Here is a 12,287-nt window from a genome sequence, read left to right as displayed (position 1 = left end):
CGAAGGCTTTAGCTTTTAGAAGACAAATCATTACCACAGTTATTGTTCATTATTTCTTTTACACTGAATTACCTAGCTCGTAAATCTGTCAAGACAGGAAGCAGCCTTTTGTACATGGGTTACTGAGGTGGAGAGCTCCAAGACCAATAAAAAAATAGTAATGGTAATAATGTTGAGTCTCCAAACAGGTTAGGCTCTCTACCACATACAGAGAGAGTTTCTGTCAAAAGTCCTTGCTAAAAAGACATTATAATTCTGATATAAAAAACATGAAAAATTTACGAAGGACATGATAAAAAGAAGAAAAGGCCATTTTTCCATCTGTACGTGGAGAATTTGTAGGCATTTTCCTTTTTTTTTCCTGATACTTGCTAAAAGAGTCAAACAGATCATCCCTGATTCACCATCTCTAGGGAAGCTCTTAAAATGTTTCATAAATTGTTCAACTGTACCTATTTAATGACCATATTCTATTTATTAACCTTGCCCATGAATTTATAATCTGTCTCTGCTCTATTATTAGGTTATTAAATAACATTATTAAGTATCATTGTGGTATGCCTTGAGGAAAGCACAAGTACATAATCACCTTGAATACTGTTTTTGGTAGATCTTACTGTTTAATTAACATTTGTTGTCTTTGCAAATTCTAAGCAGGACCTTCATTTACATTTATATATTTGAATGAAGTGAATCAAAGCATTTCTGAGAAAGGCCTTATGCACTATTCTGGTAAAACAGTGCAGCTCGAACGTATAATGGCTCCAAAAATATAAAGGGGTTTAGATTAAACAGGGCTTAAATGAATTTATAGAGGTAAGGTCCATCAGTGGCTATTAAAGATGGTCTAATGATAGTCTCCTACTACTGACAACCCTTGGAGATAGGATGCTGCGTTTGATGGCTGTGTTTGTGAGAGTGGTAGCAGACTTAGAAGTTGGGACTGGACCGTCAACAGAACATTAGGACACTTCTTGACTCACAAGAAGTGTATCAAAATGACAACACATTCCCCCCAAATTATAGCCATTTAATGACAGAAAGGTATCACCTTTCTCCAGCAGTAATACAGTTTGCAAAGTATATTTGCAAAGTGTTTGCAAAATTTGCCTTCAGGCTTATTTTCCTCATGCTTATCTCTTGTCTATTGCTATCTTTCTGTCTGGCAACATTGACAACCACCCACAAGGCCTCTGAATCAAGTAACAGGCTGCACCAAGCAGTATTGGAGGAAACACATTCCATTTTGTGCAGAGCAGTGCAGTTATTGTTGTTTTCTGTACACATGTCTTTTTTATTTTAGCAGCAGTGTCTGAAACTTCTTCCCTCAGTACAGCATCTTTATCAGTGTCCTCCAACCCATTCCCATTGCATAGGTTTCCACAAGAGCTCCTAATTTCCAGCCTGTGTGGCAAGAAGTCAATATTTCTAGCTTCCCTCATTGCTGTCCTCATTTCCACTCCATGCTCAATTTGCAGTTGGGTGATGCAAAGAGAGAGATGAGCTGCACTTACTCATCCTGAGGCTCAGTGTGTGTGTGTGTGTGTGTGTGTGTGTACGCACGCGTGTGTGTGTTAATGTCATGTGTGTTAGGCTTTTGTTCTCTGAGCACCAAAGTCCTCTCTGAACTCAGACCTCTTGTGCAACAATATAAGATGACAGTGCACTGACAGGAGCAGTAAATTCTATATGTGACAGAGGAAATAATGTATTGGCCTGCTGAGAGATCTGCATACTTCCAAAGAGTGACAGCAAACTCAGCCTGTAAAGCTGACTTGTTCTACTTTCCATTTCCAGCAGATATTAACCAGTGTTTCCAGATGAATTATTCAGTTAGAAATGTATGTGGATTTAAGAACTACCTTTATTAGGCATGTTCTTGTATCCAGGATGTTACTGATTGTTATCCAGTGTCACACTGTTTTATAAGACTAAGAGCTTTTGCTGGTCTGCTTGCTTTAAATATACAGTGCCTGTGGCTGTGCTGCTTAAGAGCCTTGTTATGTGTTTCCCAAAGGCATGCAGAGAAATACGAAGCTAGCTTTCTAAAGTGATCCCTCTGATCTTTCATTAGTAAGCGTTTAATTTACAGTAGCATCTCATGTTTCAAATATTTTGCTGGATCTCTTTGTCTGCGAGTTCCCAGGGGTCAAAGGAGACCTACAGAAGAATTTCATCAGCTGGGTCCCGGGAGGACGGTGTGGCTGAGGTCTCTCTATTCCACTTTGGCAAATGTGATATCATGTCTCCAGGGCAACCTGAATTCTGGCAATCATGGAGCAAGGACACGGCATAGATTTCCATTTGATTCCTGCAACAGAAAAGAGATCTGAGACAAAATCAATATGGACTATACTAAACTGTTAGGTTCATTTTCACAAATACTTTTATCTAAGGGGTCATTTCCTCTATTCTAGTTCAAATGTAATTCACAAATAGTAACTATTTTATTTGTATTCCTGTGTTGCCTTTCCCACCCATAGCAAAGGCTGAAATCTGAAATGGGTCGTAACAAAAATGGGGGCTGTGCCTACTGTAGAACTGAACATGCATTTTATAAGGGAGACTGAAAGCAATGTTTGCATTTCAAGATGTATAATTCCCCTTTTTTAATATGATGTAATGATTTGGGGCAGTGATTCATAGTTTTGGTCAGGTGTTTTAGTTTAAAATAATTTTACTAATGACAACCATAGAAAGCCCTACCTATCTGAAATAAATATCTTAGGGCTTCTCTACGAGGCACTGAGCTCTGTTCTAAAGGAACATTCAAGTATACATCACTGCTAAAGGAAAACATTTATTTTCTGCTTTTGTTTTCTTTGTGTGAAAGCTATGAGCTTGATTTTCCTACACAGGAATGAATCACAAAGAACTCAGTTATATAATCATTGTTGTGACAGGTGACTCAAACCCTTTTAATAGGTTTTAATGTGTGCTTTTAATTGGTGTTTCATAAAATTAGTTTTAAAATATGATTATACAGACAGTTTTATTCTAAATGTTTGCTTTCTTCTTTATATCATCCCAATAAAAAGCTTTCTGGAGGTGAAAAGTGAGCAGACCAAGATGCAAGTTAGAAAAGCTCCTTTAGGTTCGTGGACAGTTCTTGCTACATTTGATAGTTAGATTTTCTTCAGTTTCCTCAATTACACTGAAGCTTTGCTTAAGCTCTCCCACTACTGAAGCATCCCAGCTCATGTAACTCCATGCTAGAAATGGTTGGAACATAGACATAGACATGAGCATAGGCACTTCTTCAGCCTGCCTCGTGTTAGCATAAATGACATTGTAATAAAAATGCTATGCAACAGTGATGAGCTATTTCTAGAAAAATCTCATGAACAGCTCCACACTTATTTAGTATTTTAGGGATTATGAATCAGTAGCAATTTTTGTTTTGAACTTTGTAGAGGAACTATTTTTCTGTTGTTCTTGCAAACTTGTGTTTCTCAGTACAAAAAACCTTGAAGCAGTCTTAAATGAATAAGCTTGGTCTCCCTCCATTTCTTCTTTTTCGAAGGAGTCATAGTCTATTGCACTTCAGTTAGGATTTATTTTAGGCTTCCCAGATATAATTCATAATCCATCACATTGTTCTAGAAGCAATCTTCATGAATGAGGCTCAACTCAGCAAATGAAAAATAGTTGGTATTTCTGAGGCTGACACAGGATTTATGGTAGGAGAAAAATTTTATCTTTAGCAAAAACTTTTTCAAAATCTAACCTTGACACAAGGAAACTAAAAAATGGAAATAATTTCAAAGTTTTACAATTAAAGAAAATAAAGAAAATATGAGACAGGTTTATATTGAGACAGGTTTATATTTACAGGTTGCCCCGAGAGGTGGTGGAGTCTCCTTCTCTGGAGATATTCAAAACGCGCCTGGATGCAATCCTGTGCAATGTGCTCTAGGTGACCCTGCTTGAGCAGGGGGGTTGGACTAGATGATCTCCAGAGGTCCCTTCCAACCTCAGCGATTCTGTGATTCTGTGAGACCTAACATTCATCCTTTGCATTATATTTACATCAGAACTGGATGCCTTTGTACATGCTAATTTATCCCTAGCAGACTGGGCTGAGCTGGAATAATGGGGTGATGCTTTATGGCCACTGTTATAAAAGATATCAGAAAACAGGGGTTCAGCAGCACCTCCTGACTTCACAGTTTTTCACTCTGGAAGCCATGTTTATTCCTAGCTGGTACTTCTGGTTCTGGTGCATCTTTTTAGCAAGTGAGTTAGCGAGTGCTAAGGCTGGTGATGAGCCATGTTCTTCCAAGCCAATATCTGAGACTGAAAAAAACAGCCAGTCATTCCTTGGCTCTGCTGAAGTCTTGGAAGCTGTTATAAACAAACAGAAACAGGGAACAAAAATCTGCCTTGGGATGCAGCTAGCCTGAATATCAATGATGAGAAACTGTTGGAAAGAAGAGGCAGAAAAAGACAGCATCATGATGCTGAAGACATTTCTGTGCCTGCACATGGGAGATGTAGAGCAAAAAGAGTTCATCCATGTGGAAAAATGACCCCCTACCATATTGCCAGAAGCAAAGAGTAACGCTGCCAAGCATCTTCCTATGTGCAGTTATTTGCCACAGTGCTAAAGCTATCAAAGCTGCTTTGGGTATTCAGGATTTTTCCCCATGGGGAAGGTTGGGGTATGGAGTATTCATGGACATGTGCCAGTTTTCCTCTCTCTTTACCTCTAATTTAACCCCAGCTATAGGTATATCATGCATTTACAAGCTTCTAATCTATGCAAGTACTGGGAGGACCACAGCTTATTACGAGAGGCAGAGAATGACTGCTGCACATATTATCTTACACACAGGATTCTGACACCTCAGCAGGTCCAGGACAATTAGAATGATGGGCAAACCTATCCTCCCCCACTATAGCTGTATTACTGGACTGAAGATATGGAAGAGAAGCTGCTTTTTGAAATTTCACTTAGCTTGGCTAAAAGCCCAATTCTACAGACTTGGAAGATTTTCTATCATAATATTTCTCTGAAGCTAGCTGTGAGAATAAATGGCATGAGGTATGTTTGGCTCAAGAGCTGAGAGTTTAAGATTTCTGAAGGATCTTTTTGTGTTTGTTATGGAGCAAATCCCAAACTTCTTGCTTAGAAGTCCAGGCTCCCTGCTGCTATGGGGCCCCATTTGAACATCTTAACTCTGCGAGCACTTACCATTAACACTTATACTCTCAGCTGTTCTGTTTTCCCCATGGCAGAAGTCAGTCCTAGGAGGGCAGAGGGGACAAGGGTGCTAAATATGGTGAAACTGTTCCTTATTTACATGGTAGCCAACGTAAGACTCTACACAAGGCTGCAGTGCTGAGAAAAGGCAGATCATGAAAAGGAATGAATCAGTTCTCTTGGGTTCTGCTGGGAAGATTAGAGATCCAAGACGATTTCTAGTATTTGATTCCAGACATGCAAGATTTATAGACCAAGAGGCCTGTAGGACTGTACCAAACTTCTAGGCCCTGCAAATGCCATCCCAAAATTTCATAGCCCTGAGACACATACCAGATACTTTCAAAACTAAGGGAGGAGATGGGGAGATTTCTAGAAGAGATTCAAAGAGCAGAAATCCCATGGCTTTATGTATGATGTGTCTGGGAGGCATCTGTGGCTGTGTTTACAGTTGGGTCTGCCATAGGGCACCCTAGGAGCACAGCATCTGCCAGGAAAAAACAGCCCTCTTCCATAAGTTGTGGGACCTAGAATTGATTTGGGAGATGTACTTCAAGAGCTTGTGAACCTCATGTCACTTGAAAGACATAGTCGTCTACCCCCAGCCTGCTACATTGGTTATATGTAGTAGCATCAGGACACTGTAAGGTCCTTTCACATTTTTAGACCGTCTCTGGCCCACTGTGAGAAATTTGCACTTTTTAAAGGGATAGGAATGCCAGGATATATTTTTGTTATAGCAAGAAACATATTATATAAAACATTTCTTATGTAAGCAGTGGAATTTCCCAGCCATAGGTAAGGCCCTTTGTTTCAAAGAAAATCAGTGTTGTTGCAATAATATAGTAATTTCATTGTGAGTTAGTGTTCTTACAAATCATCTGGTTTAATGAACAATACAAAAACAACTTTGACCATTTTGTTCTCAAATTCTGTCTGAGTATGCAGTTTCTACAGACCATCTCAGGAAATTTTGGACTGTTTCCTATTTCCTGCCTTATCTGCTGTCGGAAGCAGATAATTTATTTATCAAATGAGCAGAGGGAACAATTTGAAATTGCTGTAATATTTTTTCTTCTCCTGGTTGCATATTGAAGTTTTCATAGATGTATTTTGAAATGAGGAGTATTTAAAATTTTCAACCATGGGATGGATCACAAAAAAAGTCTCCTGAAAGTCATTGTTTCTGTTTTGAATTTACTGATAAGCTGTGACTGATCAAATTAGTTCTTTGACTGGAGGAGTGTGAGTTACCTTTACCCGTGTATAACTGCATGGGAACTGAAGGTGTGGTTACCAAAGTCACATAGGGACTCAAAATTCCCCAAATTCCCATGTTGGAAAAATAAATGCCAACACAAAATGAGTAAAAACTTGTGGAAAGCAAGTATATAAAGAGTAAAAGCATAACCAAAGAGATCATTTTTAAAAAGAGAAGTGAATAATCCCAGATAATTTGAAGTGGAAAATTCACTTTGTTTCTACAGAGCACATCTCCCATAAAAACAAGAGCAGGATAGAATATTGTTAGCCAAAAGTGTAATGGTGGGCTGAGGACCTTACAGAAGAAAGGCAGTGCCATACCTTGTTCCTGCATGGTTTGGAAAGAGCACAAAGGCCACATGATACAAAGGGCCATTTCCTATCTCCATTCATGTAGAGTCTCATCTTAATGCAAGAAGGGGAAAAAAAAAACAAGAGCACTGGTAGCACAGTTGGTCCAAAAATGGTAGAGGGGGAAATGCGTTCTGGTCAACCTTGCTGAGGAGTATACACTCTATTAAAGTACCCAGACTCACCCAATGCTGCCTCCTTCCACAGAAAACAGAGATTCAGTGTGACCCCTTCAGTAGGACCCTATGGTAACTGGTGTGAATATGTCATTACTTTTACTGAACTGTGAAAAAATGGAACTATACTGGGCAAAAGGCTGCTAATTCATCTTGACCAGTAAGCCTTAAAATTAAGTCATCCAGGGTTTGGTCTTTCAACTGTCAAACATGACGTATACTTTGAAGTTCTTTGGTACTTTTTCTGAAGATTGGACATCATCCCTTCCCATGGGAGACCTAATTAGACTGATGGCCATGAGGGATCCAGAGAGGGAGGAGAGGAGGACAAGCTACAAAAATGAAGTGTGGATAAAAAGCAAAAATTCAGCTTCTGAATCCTATCCTCTTAGTTTGGCTAGTGGCCTATGGGAAAAAGAGAGGACATTTTGCTTGCAAAATAAGATCCCTTTTAGACACTTTTTTGCCCACAAAGATAATCCATAGAGGATTCACAGCATGAGCTGAATATTAGAGACTGCCCAATGAAAGCTTACACTGATTTATCAGTTATATTGTAGGACACCCAGAACTCTTGCACTGGAACTACTTGGGACATGTCTGTGTGCTGTTAATTTAATCAAAGCAGTTTACTATTTGAAACTGTTTCCTATCACTTGCATGTCCAGGTCAATATTTAGCTTCTACTTCAGTGTATTTCTTTGCTTGTAAGTCAAGTTCTCTGCATATTTCTTCCATTTTAATATGTCTTCATTATTCATATCTGTTAAGAAATTAGATCAATTAGTCCTTCAGCATCCCTGTAAATGCCTGTTTTCATTTCAACCTATTCCCCTCCAGAACTGACAATAATTATTACAATATTTTAATCTCAGTTGAGTGCTGCCAGTGGTTCTGATCTCTTCTCACCAGAAACTCTAGCACATCTGTCTATTACATTCTCATAACATTCTCAAAGTGCTATTTTTTTTCCAAGCAAGTGATCACAAAGAGATCTCGTAAAGCCTCTCTTGCTATTTCCCTTGATGTGCTTTGCAGTTTTCATTCTTCATTATCTAGTATTAGTTTCTCACTTTTTCAGCATAAACTGGTGTAAAGAGAGAGGATACTGGTTGGCACAGGTGATGCTGTCAGGGTGCCACGAGGGCCAGCAGCTCCCTAAGGGAAGGTGAGCGAGAGCTGAGGGGGGTGACATGGCCAGCAGGGCAGGAACTTCCCCGACCAGGGCCTGCACCACAGTACCCAAGTGAGGTGAACAGGGCAGACCCAGAGGTGGCAGACAGGACCGACGAAGTGTACAGATCATGGCAATGAGGCAGGTCTGAGGTCAAGCCAGAAAGTCAATCTACAGGTTTGGGTTCAGGTCCTGTGATCACACCTTCACCTAAGGAAGGTCCATAGCGATGAAGCATGGCTGAGGTCCAGTTGGGAAATCGGTCCACAGTTTGGGATCTGGATCAAGGGGGTCGATGACCAGGAATGGGCTTGACTGTGGCTGAGCTGGAGACCAGCACTTCTCCAGCATAGCTCAGATAGGGAGTGATGGTCCCAGGCTGAGCTTAACATAAAGCTCCGGGGCATGGGCAGGGTGTAGGTGGAGGCCACAGGTGAGGTTGGGCAGGGCAATTAAAGGCTATTAGTGCCCTCAGGGCCCTGACAGATCCTCATGATACAATTCAAGCAGCCTACACTGGAAACTAGATTCAAATTTTGAAGGGTGATCTGTGAGCTAGACCTGGAAAACTTAGAAATTTATCAGTCCATAAGGTACCATTTTCAAGAGGCCAAACTCTACTCCACAATGAACACCACAGCTTCTCAATACAAAATATTAATTCTGAATGAAAACAAGCATTAGTAGTGTTGTGGAAGAACATGATGGTAAGATCAAAATATGAAAGTCTCAAATGTGAAATCTTTTGAGAGGGAACATAGAATTATTGGCAGAAAATGTGAAAAATAGCAATGAAGCTGAAGGTCTCCTGTATCTCAGAAGAGTTTGTTTTGTGCTTAAGAATATGCAGACAAGTTGGGGAAGAAAGATCCTTTGAATTTAAAAAGAAATCATTGAATGTACAGATTTGTGTGCTCTTTGAATAGAGGTGCCAACTAATCTGAATGCATATGCTTCCATCCATATTTTTATCACTTATTTACATGCATAGACACACACTTGCAGTTATGCATCTGTGTTTAAAAATGCACACAAGAGCCATATACGACTTTGAGCTTGTTTTTGTTAATGTTATATATCAAGCCAGCCAGACAAATAGCAATAATATTTCTCTCTCTTGCTCATTCTTGGATGTCTCATTTACATATTTATGCAGCTCCTATTTTGTTTTTAAAATAGAGTCCTATGAAATGATCTGCCTAGGCTTTCACAAGGACACAAATCACTGAGCTTCTGAATTTTTGATTAATTCTATCCACTTCATTTTTGCAATTCTGGACTTTCCCTGAATGGGTGACTATGCCATCATTTTTCCCTTTACTTCAGCAAAGACACAATGGTTTCAGAACGAACTCTTAAGTATACTTAGCATCTGTGTCAACATTGTCCATAACAAAATAAACTTATTTAACATCAGCTTTTTCGTATTTATCTTGTAGAACTGACTTACTATACTTTCATTCTAATTTACCTAATGCCAACAGTAATAAAATGGGATGAGCTTTGCATTATTTTTGTGTGTTTGTTAATTTTCCTTAAAGCAACAAGCAGATTACAAAACTACTGAAACAAGAAGAAAAGAAATGGAACAAATCAAAACAGACTGTAACATAAAACCAATGAAGATACTCACGGGATTCATTACAGAGTGACATAGCCTTGCAGTTATGACCTGTGTGCTCCTTCTGTCTGCTTTGTACTCAGTTGTGCTATGCCTGCATATAGACTGAAAGGCCAACAAGGAAAGAGCTGCATCCTGGATTGTGGGGTGCAGTCTTTGTGCTATGCCTCCAGCAACGTAACACGTGCTTGTACCAACATCAGGTTATAACAGAGGTGAAAATCCAGCTCAGCTATCAAAGGAAGGATGAACCCAAAATAGAAAATAGCTTCTTTTTTTTCTTTTCTTTCAACACATTTGCTGAGCTGCTGCATCCCACAAGGAGTTTCTAGTTTGATTTCAGTCTCGTTCAAACTAAAACAGTTTTAGAAAAGAGTTCTCATGAAATCGTACTTTTTGAGCAACTCACAGTGCATAATGAGGATAGGATGTTGAAAACAGGTTCTTGAAGCTGTTGTATTCATATTTGAGTGATATGGTCATTACAATGTTAGTCCTGCTAATAGGTCTGCAAGAAAGGGGACTAAATTTGCAATGCAGTCGGTTTGTGAGCCTGCTGCTTGAGAATGTATTAGCTGATGCTGATGTAGAAAGATTGTGCTGATTTGTACATGGTTGAGAAAACCATCATTACTTTCAGAGAGAGATTTTCAGTGTAGTAAAAAGAAGGGTAAAGCATTAATCCCTTTACCTAATAGATACCATTCTGAATGTGTAACCTACATCTGTTACCTTTGAAGTAATGATTAGAGGCACTTTTTTGTCAAGGTGGTTGTGAAGGGTAATCTGTTATTTTCTGCAGTAGAAGGACACTCTGCCAAGAGGGGGCAGTACCCTTCTGCTTCATTTCCTCTGAACTCTGTTTTGACTAGAACAAACTGGATCTCAGCATTCACTAAAACAATGAGAGTAATAGGCATTTTTTGCCAGTACCTGGGAGCAGAGCCATTAATATCCTTTTTCTAGGAGGTGCCAGTATGTCTCCCACAACTATATACACAGTTCTAATTAAGATGTGATATTTACCACCACCTTTCTGAGCCAGAACAGATGTTGCATTCCAGTGGAAGATTCTTCCAAGAGGACTGGAGAATTTGGTGACATATGGAAATTAATGGGATTTTCATGGTCAAATCTGTCTTAGCATCCCTTACCACGAGGAGGTCTTGATTTGTGAGTGCAGCCTTTGAGGCTCTTCCGCCACATCAGTCCAACAATATTACTGAAAGTGATGATCAAACCACTTCTCTTAAGGTGCTTATAAACATTCGTGTATATAAATAACACCTCTGAGGGTTGAATGAACATCTTAATGCCAATAAGTGAACATAGGCAGGGAGAAATTAGCTTGCCCAAAGCGCAGGAACAAGCTGGTCGAAGCAGTGGGAACAATCTTGACTGATATTTGAACATAGGTGGATGCTAAATTGTGCCCTTCCCACCAGCAGATGCACTGAGACCTCAGCAGGAAGCCAAGGCTGTGCCAGGTGCTATATCCTCTGCTCCTTACATGGCAAGCCCGTACAGAAAAGCATAAGTGGTGGCTCAACCTGTCAGCCTCTGTGTTGGTAGGACTAGCGCCAGCTGTGATCTAAAGGCTGGAGACTGTGCTAGTGTGACGCTGAGCCCAAGCACATGTGTCCTGCCCATCGGCAGGCCTCCATGGGGCACGTGTGCCCCAGCTGCATGGTTTGGGTTCTCCCAGAACACAGGCAGCAATATACTGGGCGCACGCATCTCAGGAAACGTGCCAAAATCAGTGCACCGCAGAGAATTTGGCCCCTTCTCTGTGTGGACTCCACACCCAAGGAGAAAACGTTTTGTGGCACTAAGAACAGAATTTAGTCCCGTAGTTCTCAAGCAGACAAATGTCGAATGCACAAAATTAAAGGAACACTTGCACTGAAGACTGATCAGCTGCAGAAATGAATTAGCTTTGCTTTCCAGATCCTCCTACGCATCCCCAGAATAGTTAGTGCAGTTTGCAGTTACACAGTTATCCTATTTCTGAGTGTATTTTGCTCTCTTTTGGTGAAAGAGACATTCTCTGCAACAAGAGAAGCAAAAGGCTCCCTACATTGCATGTGGGTAAAACTGAGGCAGAGAAGAGCATATGCAGGTGTGACTGTTTTCACAGCTACATGCATCTCCATAGCAGGATAAACACAGGTTTTGTGAATAACAAATGGTATTGACATTTCCTCTGTGGGCAGCGCTCATGCTTTGTGGGGCTGCCTCTTGCTCACACACAACTCTGCTCTGTTATGTAAAGCCAGGCATGCGTGAGCTGATTGCCAGAGACAAGCAAAGAAGAGGGGGACCTTGGTGAAGACGAGTCAGATGGGGACAGGGAACACTGTGTCTTTTGTGGAGTGATGTCACATGGAAAGCACGACCAGAGCCTTACTTGTGCGGCCTCCCAAGGGCCCCTTGGCTCCCGAAACAGGCTGCCGGAAACTGCAAAAGGAAGATCTGCTGGAGCACTGAAAAATTATACAT

The sequence above is a fragment of the Apteryx mantelli genome, chromosome 1, assembly GCF_036417845.1.
Source record: "Apteryx mantelli isolate bAptMan1 chromosome 1, bAptMan1.hap1, whole genome shotgun sequence".
Taxonomy (NCBI): domain Eukaryota; kingdom Metazoa; phylum Chordata; class Aves; order Apterygiformes; family Apterygidae; genus Apteryx; species Apteryx mantelli.
This window is presented reverse-complemented; position numbering follows the sequence as displayed.